The following is a 15649-nucleotide window of genomic DNA, read 5'->3' on the forward strand; positions in this document are numbered from 1 at the left end:
CTTTTGGATTCAGAGATACATCAACTTTGTTTCTGATGCTCAGAGTGCATAGTTGACTTAGTTCTTAGTATATTTGCATTTGCGATGTTGAACTGGTAATTGTGTCTTTGACTTATACTGGTCTTAGAAAGTTAGACAGTAGATAGCATCAACATTTTCCAACTTTCTTGTGAATCATCTTGTGAAGGTTGTGAAGTCTGAAATTGCAATGTGCATCAATACTTCCTAACTTTTCTTTCTTTAATGAATTTTCAGTACAAATGCATGATGCTAAACTGAGGACATGCAGGGGTCATCAGTACTTTTCAGAGGTATAACTGTGTGAATCGTTGATGCCTGAGGCCTACTAGTTAATAATGGACACATATAAGTCAAATAAGTCTCACTGTCACATGTTAAAGTAATTTCTGTACAAATCTCCCACATGTTTCTTGCTTAAACTACCAAGTAACAAAATGCAAGGATATGCCAGCCATTCATATTATTACATAATGCACTCCAGGTTCAACACTTACCTTGTAAATCCAGCAGTTGCAACAGTTATAGTTCAGGGCTGACTCTGCCTGATGTAAGCAGTACACAGCCAATACATGAGGAGGTAAGGGTTGTCAGAGTTTCCTGGCATCAATATTAGTATATGTATGTGCATAGGAGGAAGGCTTTAGCCCCTTAGGTGGTGAGTGATGTGCTATGCATTGCCTCTTAGCCAATACAAGGGCATATTGAGCACACCTACATCTGCCTACATCCAGAGCAGCTGCTGTTTCCCCCTCAGACTCTTCACTTGCATGTGGCTGTGGTGACTTTGGCATTGGTGTTGGGATATGTGCTCCTTCCCCTTGTTGATCCTGCTGAAACTGTTTTCTCAGGATGATGTTGTGTAGCATGGCACATGCTGTAAATATTTCAGTAAATGTCCTTGGATTGTACTGCAAGGCTCCCCCGATGTACTGAGGCACCGGAATCATGACTTCAGCAACCCAAATACATGGTCTGTGATATTTCTGGTTTGAGCTTGTGCCTAATTACGGCATTCTTCAGTGGATGTGTGTGCATTTCTGATGGGTGTCATCAGCCATGGCTCCAGTGCATAACCTGAATCCCCCAATAAATGACCCTGTGGGATATCCCTCCTAGTAAACATCCGATACAGTTGGGGGGTGCACCAGATATACGAGTCATGATAACTACTAGGGTTGCCAGCAGACACATTCAGGATGATCCCCTTGCCACTGCACACAACTTGGCAGTTAGAATGAAAGCCATTTCCATTAGTGTAGAGCCTTCCCTGTTCTACATGTGGTGCTTTCATTTCAACATGTGTGCAATCTATGGCACCCAGTACTTCATGGTAGTGTGCTGCCGGCTAGAACTCCTGCATATTTCTGGCCTTGTCCTCAGGCATACAGGGCAAATATATGTGGTCACTAGCATGTTAGGGGTCTATATTATATTCTCAAAAGCCGACAATGTCAAATCCAACATTGTCAACACGAGAGTAGTGAAAGTGCAGAACATCGAATGGGTAAACGGAAATCTCCATAAGGGGAGATTTCCATTTACTTCAATGTAGTGCAGTCTCAGAGTTGGCATATTTAAGTAGCGGGGGGTGTGGGGGCTCAGCCCCCCATGTGGGGGGTGCAGGGGGGCTTGACCCCTGCCTACACCCTTTAGATTTTCTTTTTTTTTTTTTTATTTATTTTTATGAACATTCGAAATTTTAATAGTTCGATCAATAAAGGTCGACCTTTAGTGATTCAAACTATTAAACTTTCGATGTTCTAATGTAGACCCACACGTTAGAGCATAACATTAAAGAACTGATGGATGATCCTGGATGCTGATGCCTGTGACATCCACAGCATGTCCCCTGTTGGTCACTGAAAGGTACCTGTAGCTAAGATTCTAAGTGCTATACATACCTTTGTCTCCATTGGGCTGGATTCCCCTCAGTTTACCCTGGGTCTGAGATGAGGATGACAGAGGTTGCAGAGTTCCTGTAGTGTGTCTCTATCCACCCTGTCGCAACCTATAATTTCCACATCATGTAGGTTGTGGTAAGTTACCCAAGGCCTGAAAACTCTTCTCCTTTTTGGCCTTGGTCTATTAGCAGCAGCAGCAGCATAGACTTTAGCAGGTTGCACATACACATGAATTAAAGCAACAGCAGCCCCTTTAATTGTTTCTGTGTAGACCTCTTTCCATGGCTGTATTCCAATAGGTTTTGGAATTCCCAAGAAAAAACAGTACTGAGTCTACACGGTTGCTTTATAGCTTGTTGAATAGTGCCTCCAATCATGGATTGGTTGATTAGCATGCAGTTCAGTTGCTTATGTTGTAATTTGCATGCCACAGTGTTTACCTTGTTTGCATGGCTATGTGTGGCTCTATACACCATGTAGAGCCCCTTACTGAATCCAAAACTGTGTGCTTGTGTAAACGGACCATGCAGGATTTATTGAATCTGGCTGAATATGTTTAACCATTTTGAAGATACTATCTTTTTCATCTATATAGAGGTAGCAAAAAAAGCCACCAATATTCTATAGTCTTTGGTCAGAGATACTCCTCATGACAAAATTCATTTGTAGGGAGTTATAGTCTTCGTAGCTCTATTTAATAAATGCCATTTGCCTTTTTATCTTAAACTTCTATCTGCTTTTTTTCTGTGCATACTTGCCCAAAATCCTTTTTTTTATACAAAAACCATCTAAATTTCTATGTCCATCATTCCTATAAACCGTAATTCACTGTATTCATTGTATCTCTTTGTCTTGTACATTCTTATCTCATAATATTAAAGGCTTATAAGGTTAATCTTCCCTAGATCTGCATTTACTGTTCTACCCATCACCAGACCTCCCACCTGTACTGAATTACTCAGTTTTTACAGAGTTTTGGGGTCCAAATAATGGGGTGCCACAGTTCCTGAGTGGCACCCCTTCATTTCCAAAATTTTCCCAGCTTTATTTTTTAATTTTATTTTTGTGTTTTGAGCTGACATCATCCTGTACGCGATGACGACGTCAGCTCTGCCAGCCTTTCAGAATTGAGCTTTGGGCTTATGTGTACACATTTCCAGCTGCTTTCTGCCTGGGAAGGACTGTTTGAGTTTGAATCTCTGTGAGCGGGTCGAGAATTTAATTGGGTACTGTACTGCTTCAGAGCTTGAGCGAGCGTGCATCTGAATACTGCAGAGCTTCAGCATGCATGCAGGTTGAGAATTGAATTTCTGATTTGGATGGTACTACCGAGCTTGAGCTAGCATCTTCTAGGTACTGCAGTCTTTGGATCTGTGAGCATGATTTCTTCTCGTGAACGCTGGTGTTTTGAGGTATTTTTACCTGAATGCTGCTGAATTGAATTACAGGTGTGTGTGTATGTTTGTGTGTTTTTGTGTGTGTGTGTGTGCATGCATGTGCATGTGCGTGTGTGTGTCTGTGTGTCTGCCTGTGTCTGTTCATGCTGTGTGTGTGTGTGTGTGTGTGTGTGTGTGTGTGTGTGTGTGTGTGTGTGTGTGTGCGTGTGTGCGTGTGTGCGTGTGTGTGTGTGTGTGTGTGTGTGTGTGTGTGTGTGTGTGTGTGTGTATGTGTGTAACTTATATAGCTGCTGGCTGCATAAAAAATCAAACATATGCTATACTAGAAATGGTTGTACAGCCAGTAGGGCAAAAGCCAAGTTGACAACATTCCATATTTTAAGAGTGCTCCTGCTGAGTTATTAAAGGGCAGCAATCAAAATCCCTATTCATCTCAATCTGAAAGCATACAAAACACTGTTTTAAATAAAATGGACTTTCTTTACTACCTCTCTGTAGTGAATGCTATCGGTATCTGAGTCTGACAATAAGTATGCTGTTATTTTAGAACAGAAACTGCACAATACCTGTCTGAACAGAGCAGAACAAATTAGTTTACAGGTCACCATTGTGATGTAATCTGCAGATTCCTCACATGTTAAAACACATCAGCATTTACTTTGAATTGCTATTGGGTGCTATGGGATCACTCTGAATTTAATTAATTGTTCTTCGTTTTCTCATTAAAATTACGCACTTGTAACCATATTAATTCTTAACAGCAACAAACATATTCTACTTTAAATACTTTAATGAGAATTGAAGACAAATGATGTGGGGCAGAGGGCAGGAACATTGCACAGCATATTGATCTCTCTGTAGTATTACATGAATGAATCTATTCATAAATATGCAACAATGTTGCAGCTGTGGAAATTAAAACAGAAAATTAAGTACTTTACAGGAACCCTTTTAAGAGCCTTTTTAATATGGAATTATTGCTGAATCATCATTATCTTGTTTTATCACCATAAAAAGTAAATGCATATTTTGTGATATGTTTGCGAGGAGAGATACCATAGCTTAGAAAAAGGGTGGATCTAACACACAAGATGGTGTTGGAAAACAGACAATCGCCAACAGGGTATTACTGCTTGATCAGAGCATGATATCATGTCTGTGTCTTGATTACAGTGAAGCACTGTCTGAAACAAAATGTATCACTATCCAATCTACACTCACTGAATGTTTCAGCTTCACAAATGCCAAAAAATAAATAAATAAAAATGATTGAAGTATTAAATGTAACTGTAACAGCAGTTACACAAACATGCAATTTCACTTTTTTTCCATGCAAAATCAAGCAAATGTAATGCAGTTGAGTGACTGTGTGTGCATATGGGTGTGTATGTGTCTGTCTTTATCCACCACTGGCCAGATGCATTTTCTTTGGATGTGGTGTGGGTTTCAGTGCTGTTTCAATGAATTTGAGTTTCAAGGACAGAGAATTTTTAATGCTAAGTCTATTTTCATTGTAAGACAGTATTGCTTTGTTTAGCAGATGTCTATTAGTGTTTGTGCATTGTGCTATAAAATGTAAAAATAAACTCCAAATAATCATTGTAGAAGTAAAGCAGTATGCACATATTAGTATGTATGGTAAATGGGGTCAAATAACCAGGTAATGGGACATTGGAATGGCTGCAGGGGGATTCTCATGCAATATTATGGTTGTCCGTTCTTCAGTTTGCATTTTGTAAGTTGGTATCCCACAATTCCATTGGAGTGGGTGTGGTTGCATAATTATGTATGCATATTTTATGTTAATCAGCATACAGATGTGTGCCTATTTTTCATGGGCCTTGTCCAGATTTTTGATGTTTCAAAGTTGATAGGTATGCCCATCACTCATTAATTTATATCCTTTTCATGCCATCTCCTAACTCAGTATTCATTTCAATAGTAATGTATACACCTGTGTTTAGAATATAGTAAATGGACATTTGACTGAAATTACTGCTTTATGTGAGTTCTTGGCACTATACCACCATGTATGTGGTTGAACTGACCCCCCGAAACACCCACTGCTACTTATAATCATTTTCAATATCACTGTTTTTCAGAGAAAAAGCAATGCTTACAGAAACAATATAGCTGACCTTTCATTCTGTGGTGACATAGGAATGCAAAAGCCATATTTTGAAATACTGTGCTTCAGTTTTGCTGATCAGAAAAAGGAACTGCTCATCTTCTTCATGATTTGAACACAAAAACAGTTTGTACCTATATATAAAATATAATCAAGTAAGCTAGATAAGTTCTAGTCATTGTAGTACATAAAGACCTTTGTGTTTTCTTTGGATACTATGTTTTATTTAATTCTTAGTACCTAAATGTTTGAATTATAGATAGCAGGAGCAGATCACTACTTTTTATATTTGAAACTGTCTGTCCTCTTTATTTAGTCTATTGGTTTTGGAAGGAATTTATATTAAAATACGTTTTTTTTTTCCATAGGGCAATTGCTACTCTTAAGTTATTTATTGTCTTTATTTTCATTTTGCATCTAGGCATTTGCAGTTCATGTGCCTACTTGAACTAAGTTGCCAACAGACCAAAAGTAAGTAGAACTAATGTTCACATTAACTGGAAATCAAAAAATTCTCAGTCTGTGTCTTTTAGAAGGAGGTATGGCATCAAAAAGGGAGAAAGAGAGAGAGACAGAGAGAGAAAGGCATACTGAGGAAAAGTATGAGGGGAGGCAAGCCACGAAGAGAGTGAAAGCAAGGAATAACACATAGCTACATAACTGCCATACAAGAGCTGAACATTATTTAGATTTAAGGTTGTGAAACATTTATTTTCTAGAACTTTTTAAATCAAAGCATATATTGTAGTTTTCCCACTTCCATCAGAGTCAAATTGTCCATATTTATAGGCTTTCATCTGTATCAGCCAGTAATATGTATGAGCAAGCCATGTAGTCTCATTTGACCAAAAAGTTCACCATACTAAATACAAAGTAAAAAGAGCAAATATGCCTAAAATTCTGCACATTTTCTCTATTGTGCTGTTCTCCTTCACTCTAATTGACAATTATGGGGAACTTGGAGCATGGTTGTCCAGCGGTCAACCATTTTATTGTACAGTTTAATAAATAAAATGTTTAAACTAATAACGGATTATATATTCATATAAATTTATAAGGCAGATAACACAAACAGATGAACTACAAAATTATCAGTGTTGGAGCAAGGAAACCACAAAAGCCAGCTCAGAAGTCAAAATCTTTAATATAATGAAATCCAAGAGTTTAGTGCTTTCATTTCTAATCATGTCAGAAATTCATCAGAACTAAAAATCATTTACCATGTAGTTCATTAAATAGCTCACTACATTAAATCACATGTTAAAATTAACCAATAAAATCACTTAAAATCAAAATACTTCAATTTCCGGATGGAACTAATAAATACTGCTTCATTAATCCAAGGTAGATGGTTGCATTTAACCTAATTTGCTATTGTAACTCACAGGCATCAAGGTGTTCATCCACAACCCTCTCTTTAATATCTTTTTTAAATTGTTTAATTACCAGAAAAACAAATGCATGTGTTTCATGCAACATGAGATGCCTAAAAAGGGTATTTGGATTTTTTTTGTTTCTTAATGTCCAAACAACGCTCATACATACACTCCCTCAGCCTTCTAGAAGTTTTCCCTACATAGAAGGCAGGGCACTGCTTACACTGAGAAAGATATACCACATTAGAACTGCAACAATTGCAGTGCCCCTCAATTTTATATGGAAAATTTGTGACTGTAAACACATTTCCACAAATTATTTAAGGAATGTATACAAAAAAATGTATTTCTTCATACCATAATTTGTCACTGTATCACCATGTAAACCTTTGAAACAATTTTTAAAGGATTTATCTTTTTTATAAACAAATTGGCTTTTCATTCCCTTTTTGAAGAATATTCAGGTCACAACTAAACACATCCCAGTTCTTTCTAACAACTGCTGCAATGGCCTACTATCCAAATACAGGGTGGAAATAAACATTATCCCTTTATGACTCCTAACTTCATGATTATTTTCTTCTACCATGAGAATACCATTACATAATATGGGCTGAAAATACCAACTTTCCCTCTTCCTAATAATGTTTTTTTTTTGTTATTTCCTCAAGAAATTCATAGGGGTACCCCCTTGATAAACATGTTGAAAGGGTATCATATTCATACTGAAAAGTATCAAATTCAGAAATCATTCTTGCCAGTCTCTCTAATTGGCCTTTTAACTGCGGTGGTGGTGCTGCCGTAGCATTGTCGCCTCACAGTAAGACATTGTCCTGTTCAATTCTCAGCTAAAGCGTCTTCTGTGTGGAGACATGCGTGAATGGGCATACCTTCATTGAAGGTTGTGCATCAGAGCTGGCAACTCGGCACGTAAAAATCTACTGCCAATTATTAGTGGACCGGAATTCCGCTGTGGCAACCCCTAACCGGGAAAAGCCGAAAGACACAACAACCACCATTGATTTCTTTTGATGTTTTGGGTGCCAACTGGAAAAATGTAAATATGTGTTGGAGAATGTTGCTTTACAATAAATATCGGAAATAAATCTCCAGTTTTCTATGTCTTTACTAATTTTCACCAACGTGTGAACCCTTTGGGTACATGCTGTACTTCAATATTTTTGACAAATAACAGTTTTCAAGTTGCAGTCTTTTGTAAGAAAACATTAGTTTATCAAAAGAGTGTACCATTTAAGCCATTGTTTGATGTTGGTTGGCAAGGTTAGACTGAGATGTTGCATCTAAATCAATACCAAAACAATTAGTTTTCCAATCATTTAAACCAATTAGGGTGGGACATTCATTACCTGAATCTCAAGCAGTCATTCCACTTACGTGAGTCAAAGGTAGACTAAAGCTGTATGTAGATAGATCATGACCTAAACTATTTGAATTGGAACCCAAACAATTAGTAAACTGCTGGCTAACTTGCTGTAAAAGTGCTGTTAGATTTCAAATGGCTTGAAAGTTGTCCACTGAACTAAAACTGTTGTCCATGTTGCTGTCAGTTCCAAGTAAAGACATATTCCCACAAACTTATAAGGTAGATAACAAAACAGATAAAAAACTAAATTCTCAGTGTTGCAGCAAGGAACCCATAAAAGCCATCTCAAAAGTCAAAATCTTAAATACATTAAATACAAGAGTTTAGCACTTTTGTTCCTAATTATGTCGGACCCTCATCAGAACTTAAAAACATTTACCATTTAGTACATTAAATAGCTCTCCACATGTTAAAATTAACCAATAACATCACTTAAAATCAAAATACTTCAATTTCAGGATAGAACTAATAGATACTACTGTCTCGTATGGCATCCAGATTCTGTGTTCTTTTCTCTCTATGCACGCGAAGACTATTTCCAGAGAGTTACTAAATGATTTTGATAGCCCTGTGTGATCTGCATTGCACCAATTTGTAATTGCTGTAGTTCTCTGGGGTCCCCAACTGTTGAATTTGAGTATCATATTTTCTCTTATAAAAGAACTAAATTCATTAATCTGAAAATAAATAACAAATATGGAAACTAAAATCATTCTCACAAAATGTATGTAGAATCTGTTCTAAAAAACTGTGAAATTACATCAGTTGTTCAATATATCATATGCATCTGGCTATTAGTTTAAAGAGGTGCCTCTTCTAACAAACTCACCCTATTCAATGTCAGCCTTCATTCTCCCTGCCACAGGAAGTTTTATCCAATGCTACCCTCAAATGCCCATCTCTTTCCTGCAGCCTAACCTGTGTGGAAACTTCCAAACATGTAAATGCCCATCTCTTTCCTGCAGCCTAACCTGTGTGGAAACTTCCAAACATGTAAATGGAAAGAATCTCTTAATAGTCATACTTTGTGCCTGCTACATATTGCACTTTTGTTCAGATTCAACCTCGTAATTGCTAATATAGAAGTTCAGTAACCTTATTACACTTCATCATTCTGGGCATCATACCAGGATTTACATATTGATTTGCAAATATTACCAGATCGCCAACTAGATGTTAACACATCCCTCATCAATAATAAAGCTAGAGATATTTTCATTACTTCTGCTGCATACAATTATCATTAAATACAGTAGTGAATCGCTGATGGATATTTTTCCAAAATACTCCTGATATGGACTGCTTCATCCAATCTTCCATAAACCTAAACAAAGTGTAAAAAGAATAAGTAGCAAAAATAATAATAAAATAAAAATATTGTCAGTAATTAACTGACAGTCTTATGCCTGAATGTTGCCCTGTAACAGTTTTGAACACTCTACAGTCCATTCATAAATTCTTTTAGGTGTTCACTAACTTACCCCTAATTACTGCCATATATGACTCATACCAGCAGCTCGCGTTATATCATCTGGATACTATAATAGACATTAACATCACCATTTAATATTCATGTGTTCATAACTACATAGCCTTATTAAGTGTTCTACCATATAACTTACATCAATCCTTCACCCATCACTCTCTATATTCCCATTACAATAAAAAATTGTAATCCTTAAGAATTATTCACCATCCTAATAGGAGCTACACATATTAGTACAAAAAATAAAATGCCTGTAGGACCACATAAATGTGTTGTACATCACTATTTTCTTAGACCACTTTATCACCCAACTGCAACACTGACATATTAAAAATCATAGCACTATAACAGCTCTAATAATAATAGTACCTGGAGAAATAATATTTAATTGATTAATGCAATTGGTTCTAAACCAATGACCGATGCAAAATTGTCACTCTGGCTTAATCTCACAAGAAAACATTACTCTTTGCATCCCCAGCACCACCAATGCCACCATACACCATTTTTTTAAGCATGACCTTCATAATATGCCTTTCATAATATCATTAATACATATTACAACATTTAAAATAAACAATTTTTACTTGAACTGACAGTCATGCAATTAAAACTAATAATATGATATTAACTGAATATTGAATTTTGGATATCTGAACTTTATGTGTAGCTCAAAATGGTAACAACTAATAAACGTAAATTTCTCTACAGTATTAGCAACATGCATTGATAATCATACATCCTAAAAATATAAGGCATCATAAGTGATTATATCCTATTACAACCCTTTTTATAGACATTTACCTCAAATTTGGTAGTTCTAGTATTGTAATGGTTAATATATACCACAAAGAAAACATGCAACTGTTAAATTAAATGACTACACCCATTTATACAAAGTCTTCCATAAAATGTAACCTTTTTAACATTTGTATAAGAACCTTCAGATCAAAATGATGATTAGTTAATCACAAAATGTCCTTTAATTTTGAACCTTCAACATTGTCCAAAGTGTGACTCTTAAGAAAACCAGTAATATGTATTTCCATTCAACTTTGAAGGCTGAAAAAAGAAAAAAAAAAGTATTTTCCAAATTTTCCGTGTAGCACCATCTTAAAACATTATAATGCACTTCTTTTTAATTTTTAGCTAACACCCCAAATAGATACAGATGATAAATGGAAGTATAATGCACCTATAACATTTAACATTTTCCAATAAATGTGGTTGGTGACAATTATGCACTACAAAAGTTACTGAACCATGAATATACTGCATACACTGCCAATTACTTTCTCATGTATTTTGTTAGGAAATTTTTCACATGACATGTCAAAATGTTCAAGATAAACATTTATTTTTTCAATTAACAAAAATATTAAAACCTTTATAATGTATAATACTTCCCTTGAAATGACCCTTTGAATAAATATTCACCTTAATCATAAAAGATCAGCAACTCTTTTCAAGCTGATCAAACATCGCTTGAAACAGAACACAGCTTCATGATGCTTAAAATGAAGCAGGATACCAGAGTTTGAGCTGCAGCTTTGGAGCTGATTGGAGCTATATGGGGGGTGGGGTGGGGGGCAGTGAGCTGTCATTGGTAGTTTACTCATCCTAGGGTGAGCAAGTTGGCTCGACATTGCCTCAAGGGAGTCACCTACTGGCAGAATTGTGAATTCCCATTGGTGTTTGAACCAAACAACCAAGCTCATCCTGCCATTGTTAGCACCAGTAAAACTAAAGGAAATCCAGCATGCAGAGGTGTGCTTCATTCAGGGGACAACAGTCACAGGATTGAAGAGCCATTGAGGGGGAAGGGGTGTTCTCAATTGGGAGAAAGTAGGCTGCCTCCCAGTACATGTAAACTGCCTGACTCCCTCTACCTTGACTCTTGATGGGAAAAGGAAGGGTCTGGCGAGAATTAATTGGGCATAAGTCTGTCACCCAGCCTGTGAAACTCCATCTCCCATGCACTCTGAATGAACAAACCATTTGGTTGCTAATAGTGAAGCCTTTTGGCAGAGTATCTGCAGGATGTAAAAAATAAATAAAGAAAGAAAATCTATTGCAACTGCAAGCTATATGTTTTGCCCAGTGAGATCCTTTTATTTTTTTATACATATTACTCTTTGCCCCCTCATTGTTTAGCAGCAAATGGTAATTTACTTAGCTTTTTAGATCAAATAAATTTCATCTCACATGTTCATTATTAGAATGACTTTTTAATGTTCATAGTTGCCTTGGAGTCCACTACAGAACAGAACTACAGTTTTCCTAAAGTCCTTAAGATAGCCATTAGACATTTTCTCCACTGCATATTTGACAAGCAGCTGACCAATACCACTCTACCTTGTTATTTTTCAGATTTATCCAAGAACTTAACAATCATTTATACCTTTCCAGAAATCTGAGGCCACTGACATAGTTATATTTTATTAAAGCCCTTATAAGCTATGCATTGCAGACTGACCCAAGGTAAGCAGTTCCATTTCCAAATGAAAACTTAATTTGAAATGCTGGAAATGGCAATGTGTATCTCAATTTATGCACCTAAACTCATTAGTCACATCCAATAATAATAGTCATTGTTGTACTGCAGTCTTCCAAAAACTGTGATCCATGAACATTAGCCTTTCTTCCACTGTTATAATTGTCCCGTGCTGTTAGAACTGTGACAAGAAACAAAATGAACAAGAGGATCTCTCATCTAACATCACCCTCTCTCTGCTACAGATGACAGAAATCTCTATGCCCTCTCAAGGGTCTATATTACAACGTCGAACTAAAACAAGTTTGAACATTGTAATATCGAACCCTAAAGTCCAAAGGTAGAAAATAGTGAAGCCATGGCAGAGCGACTTTTTTCCCAGGGAAGAAAATCAGTGGGCCATTTTTAGGGCTTTGCTATTTCCTCCACTGTGGTGCAATCTCGGAGTTGGTATATTTAAGTAGGGGGTGTGGGGGCTTTAGTTTAAGTTTAAGGTTAAGTTTTTTTTTTATTTTTGTCACGGAACAGCAATTTATTTCCCTGTGAAAAAAAATCGATGTTCTGTGTTCTCGGTTTTGTTGGGTTTCGTACTTTAGGGTTCGATATTACAACAATCAAACTTTTGTTAGTTCAACATTGTGATATAGACCCCCCTCAATGCTCAATAAACTCTTCAAGAAGTCAGTGTCTTTTGTCAACTTAATTTTAACAAATTCCAAAAAATCAAATCCTGTTTGTCTCCCATGATATCACTCAGACACAAATTTCACCACCATGTTTTATCTTCCAACTTTTGCTTAATGATTATGATTTGGCTAATTAATTCTTGTGACCAATTTCTAATATTTGCTAATCTCTAATGTACTAGTAGCATGGAGTCAAACACTTACCAAACTCATTACCAGACATCTCAAGTTCTTTCACATAGCAGTTAAAAAACTGTGATCACTTCCATCTGTTTTTTGCACCTTCTGATGCATTGACTAAATCCATTTCCCAAAGCCATGGAACTGACTCACAGTTGTCTTCTTTTCTTGCTGGTGGTTCTACATCCACATAGTGTCCCTTAGAATCTTTTAATGTTTCACTACACACCTGTACTGGACTTTTTTCTCAGTTTTGATGACAGCATCCTGTACATAACTAGTACGGCTATATTTTTTACCAAGCTCATGTTAGAAAGCAGCCATTAAGTATAAAAATAGAAAAAAACATTCATTTTAACCAGATATTGGAGCTGAAGGGAACAACTAAAGTCATGAAGTACTGTGAGATTTATAGATTTCAGCAATACTTCATTACATTATTGGCCAGTGTATCCATGGGAGGGAGCTGACGTTCTCCATTTTCATTCAGTACTTTTCTGATGCCCTCTTAGTCAATCATTGGACTAAGATAACAATATTGTCACCCATCTCTTGTCTATATCTCCCCCAGGTGTCAAAAATAAGCTGACCTAATATACTCAGAACTCTTTACTCTAGGTGTCAGAAATGAAAAGTTAAAGTGGGCTGTAAACATGCCTGTCCATTTAAAATTAATCATATTCACCTGCATTTTTGATCAACTAGAGAGTCTCCTTTGGGAAATGGTAAAGAAATTTGTTAGTGCACAGGGAAATTAAAGGAAGTTGCAGTAAATGGGGTTCTGAAAGATGTCTGATATGTAATCAAAGAAAAAGTCTGCATGGATGGCAAATGACTGTGCAAAGAAAATAACTCACATCATAATTTCACTCTTATTAAACTTTACTTTCAGATTTAGGGACAATAGAAAATATAATTAGGGAAATGCCACAAATTAGGAGCACTTTTTAAAGTAATCATACTATTAACATAGAACGTATAAACAAAATTTCCAGTCTTAGGAGTGATAGAACCAAATTTTGAGAAAAAATACTGATGCCCCAAAAATATAGGTAAAGTTGATAGCTATAGCCATAATGAACACTATCTTACTCTGCTGACCATGAACTGCAGACATTAATCCTATTCCCCTAACAATTTATAATCACCACAACTGCAGGCTGCAGACAGCCTTCCACCCCTCCCCCTTGACTTCCTGGTTCCAAGTCTCATTAATCCTAAAGGGCTGGAATCTAATTCTAGGAAATACCAAAATACAGAGAATATACATCATGCTTTTGCATAACAGAACGTTCTCCATACCACACCATATGGGGGAGTGCATCGCCCTCCCAACATACGTACAATGATAAGGACAGGAGAAACATCCTAAAAGGGCATGATAGCCACACAAAATGTTATTTTCCAATTCTAGTTAAATATTAATAAGCAAAATAAAGGAAAGCTAACATCAGAGAACGAGAATTGGAGAGAATATTTTAGCAAACAGACATTCCTCAAAAGTCTACAATTTATTTGGTAATGGTGGATCTCCCCAATAGTAGTCAATTTGTGACAGTCCACTCATTCTGCAGAGCAGACAGTCCCGCAGACTTGCAGTCACCTAAAAGTAACAGCAAGTAGCACACCAACTACAATGTCCAGGTGCTGTTATATGCTTGTCAGCACATCTCACTGCTCATATTATATGCATTTGCTTTTTACAGTTGACTTCATTCTTGATCTCACTTTACACAATTCAGGTTTAAGGCACTTGCAAGGATAGAAATTTGCATGAGAAAATGCTAGATAATATGGTATGGTCACTATATATGTCAATGGTATCAGAGAGCTTCTTGCACCCATTGGAATGGGATATGGTATGATAAATAAAAAGAGAAGTAAGATAAGTGATTATCAAATAGGGTTTGACATATAAAATAAGAAAGGAGAAAGCAAAATATAAAGAGACATACTATCCTTTGCTGCTTACAAGTTCACTCATCCTATTGGATTTTTTTATATAAGTGACAGACTAATAAACATAATAAAACTATTCTATTTGCCATGCTTTGAATGTATTTATATAATTCAGGATTTATTCCACATATAAATTAAAACATATTTTTGACTGGTGGCATTTGTATAAAATACACAGTTTTCCAATCTCAAACAACTGCTTAAGTTACTATGAAAGATGAAGTCATTAAACAGTTTTAGGCACATATTGCTGGACATATTCCAGGCAGTTTTAAACTAAATTAGTTACCACTGACAACACAATTGAAATAAGTAATTTAAATGGAAAAGTAACTCAGTATGGTGGTATTCTGTCAGATCCTGAAACACTGAACAAAGAGTCGGCCAAAACTTATTAGTCTGCTACAAACATAAGAGATTATAAACCTCTAAACAGTTTCCTGCCTTAAAATGTGAGGAGCTGCATATGTATGCATAAGGTATTGTCATATGACATTTCATATGTTGCAATGTTCTTCACCTAGTGATCAAAATGGGTGCTGACATATTAATATAAAACAATCATGACTTCTGGGAACACAACTGTTTATAAATGTTTTCATTTTTGCAATATTCTAAGACATTCAAAAAATAATAA

This window comes from Protopterus annectens, chromosome 3.part0, assembly GCF_019279795.1.
Source record: "Protopterus annectens isolate FY-2018-M chromosome 3.part0, PAN1.0, whole genome shotgun sequence".
Lineage (NCBI taxonomy): Eukaryota > Metazoa > Chordata > Ceratodontiformes > Protopteridae > Protopterus > Protopterus annectens.